At 42.0% G+C, this 2,998-nt stretch overlaps 1 non-coding gene across 1 annotated transcript; it reads left to right on the forward strand.

Annotated features, from left to right (window-relative positions):
• The first annotated feature begins 2,645 nt into the window (after positions 1-2,645).
• Positions 2,646-2,716, forward strand: trnag-gcc. Its single transcript has one exon. It is a non-coding gene; the product is annotated as a tRNA-Gly (tRNA).
• The last annotated feature ends 282 nt before the right edge of the window (positions 2,717-2,998 follow it).

Consider the following 2,998-nt stretch of genomic DNA (forward strand, 5'->3'; position numbering starts at 1 on the left):
TCTGCACCGTTAAATAGCTACTGCACAGTGAATTGAATAAGTAGAGCTTTAAATAAATTTGAGAGTGAGGATAGTTTTTGGAAGGGATAACATAGAGTTACACAATACAAGTATATGACAGTATTGCAAATCAGCTCTTTAGGCAATGAAGCCTGTGTACAAACATTATTACACGGGTCTGTATTAGTTTGATACGTAGAGCTGAATGATTCAGCCACTTGCAAACAGCCAATACCACAATATACGAGAATCGTGAAATGCATGGCTTAACCAACAAACTAATTGAATCCAGGTATCAGAGAATACTCTTCTCACCTGAATTTGTATATGATGCAAAGTAAAATCAGTTTTACCTGGCTTAATGGTGTCTATCATTTGTCTCCATACTATGTACTGTAAAGGGGCTTTGAATTTGCCAGTACACAGTGCATCTTCAGCGAATGACAGTACTTGATGATGATCACGTACTCTGTAAACATTAAATGGTTGGCATTATAAATGTTCTGCATTGTTTAGGAAACTGCTGAGATTCAGGATAAAAAAGTATTCCGAAAAAAAAGCATTCTCTTCCGAAAAAATTTCTTTCTGAAAGAGTTCAAAACACACAGTAAGTACAATATGTAGACAAGTTCGTGAAGTGAGTAAACGCAGGGCAGAGGAAATTTAATACTCGGAGTTGGTAAGTGGGTCATTTTGGAAGGGAGAATGAGAATCATAGACTCTCCACAGCATGGAGGTAGGCCATTCAGCCCATCAGAAACACACTGACCCTCCCACCGCAAATCTGCATTTCCCATGGCTAATCCACCAAATCTGTACACTTTGGGCAAATTAGCGTGGCCAATTCACCTAGCCTGCACACCTTTGAACTGTGGGATGAAACAAGAGCAGCCAGAATCAGCCCACACAGATACAGAAGGAATGTACAAACTTCACAAAGCCACCACAAGATGGAATCAAACCTGCGTCCCTGGCACAGGGAGGTAGCAGAGCGAATCACTGAGCTACTGCTCCACTCTGACGACCAGAAGAAACAACACAAGTGAAGGGCAGAATTTTAAATTAGGGAGGGATAGCAACAGGGGAACTGGAAGCATAGAAACATGGAAAATAGATGAAGACCTGCAAGACTGCTCCATCATTCCATGTATCATTGCCGATATGCCAACTCAGTATCTTGCTCCTGCTTTCTTCCCATACCCTTTGATCCCTTTAGCCATAAGAACTACATATAACTCCCTCAAAACATTTAATATTTTGGCCTCAACCACTAAAAAGCATCAAGCTAATTGACAACAATGCAGTTGGAATGTTTTTAATGACTATTATTCAGTAGGTCTTAGCATCTATTATTTATGAGCTCATCATTGTCCTTTTGGCAGGGATGGGAGCTACAACACGACTTTACCAGTAACATCCATATGCCATGGACAGATATAATTTTAAACATCTGCAATGCGATGACTCATCCACCAACAGAAGCAAATTTCAAAGAAATGCGTAAAAATGCATTGAATGTAAATTAAAGAAAACAACTAATGTGCGGTGGGGGAAACTGCAGGGCATGTGGGAGCAACATAGAAGCAACAATGACCCATTTAGCTGCAGGACGAATTAAGGGATTAGTGTTTCGTGACGACTTTGGCTTACTTATAATACACAATACATCTATGTAGGCTGGAAGACTTGAACATCATGTGAGACTGCTTAGCCTCACTTGACAAAGCAATACACTACAGGGTATTAAAACCTGTAGAAATAACAAACTAAATGTTAATTCCAGGACAAATGAAAAAGGCTTTTATTTAGCTTATGCCCATTTCATAGAGCCACATTGGGAGAATGAACAACTTTAAAAATGGAATACAAGTATGTATGCACTAAAAACTCGCTAAATCCTGCTCAAACATTGACAGAAGCAGCAGAGCAAAGCAGAGCAGAGATCAGCCAGATGCAATATCTGTTTCGCCTGGGTGCAGATTCACCAATGTCCTGCTGCGCGGTGAACAGAATGTGTTCACACAGCGTGTTGGATCGGATAGAAATCTCCGCCCCACACTGCACTGCAGGCTCCATTTTTGAGCATTTTCATGACGGAATCCATAGGCTTCTGGAACTAAAGGCATTAAGTAAAATCGACACAGTGAGATGACCGGCCGTGAGATGACCGGTAGAATTCTCGCAGGCTTGATCTGTGGGCTATTTCTATCACCATCTCTATGTTCTTGTGTTTATAAATATGAGTTGTGCTGATTGTGTGCACGTAACACGTTAATGTTATAATTCAAGTAGAACTCATTTCCTTTTTAAGAATAGCGTTCTCCACTTGGTCAGGAACCATCTAGGCAAACTATAATTTGCACGTAATAATTTTGAGCCTCGAATCCTAGTTGTATTATTTACTTTATATATTTTGAAATAAAAATCAGTGTTCAGATCAAATCAAACCAGTCAAACAAAGAGCACTTCATTGCGATTTTCCTACTTGGTTTCTCGCTATATCAGCAATGGAGAAAGTCAGGGCTGCAGATGCTGGAGATTGGAGTCAGTTTGCTGCACCACTGTGCAGAATATCAACAATACCGGTTAAGTTTTCTGCTGGAGTTCAAAGTGTAGTAAAGTTCTCGCGCACGTTGTCCGCCGGCGCATTGGTGGTTCAGTGGTAGAATTCTCGCCTGCCACGCGGGAGGCCCGGGTTCGATTCCCGGCCAATGCATTGCCGCTCCCTTTATTTCGAATGCTGCACGGCATAACCGAGTTCAGCCCGATGCAAAGTCTGTTTCGCCTGGCTGCAGACTCACCGATGTCCTGCTGCGCGCGCGGTTAACAGACATGTGTTCACTCCTCGTGTGGGATCGGATAGAAATCTCCGCCCCACACTGCGCTGCAGGCTCCATTTTTGAGCATTTTCATGACGGAATCCATAGGTTTCTGGAAACTAATGGCATTAAGTAAAATCGACATAGTGAGATGACCGGCCGTGATCCCAGAATGATGG

The sequence above is a fragment of the Chiloscyllium plagiosum genome, chromosome 37, assembly GCF_004010195.1.
Source record: "Chiloscyllium plagiosum isolate BGI_BamShark_2017 chromosome 37, ASM401019v2, whole genome shotgun sequence".
Lineage (NCBI taxonomy): Eukaryota > Metazoa > Chordata > Chondrichthyes > Orectolobiformes > Hemiscylliidae > Chiloscyllium > Chiloscyllium plagiosum.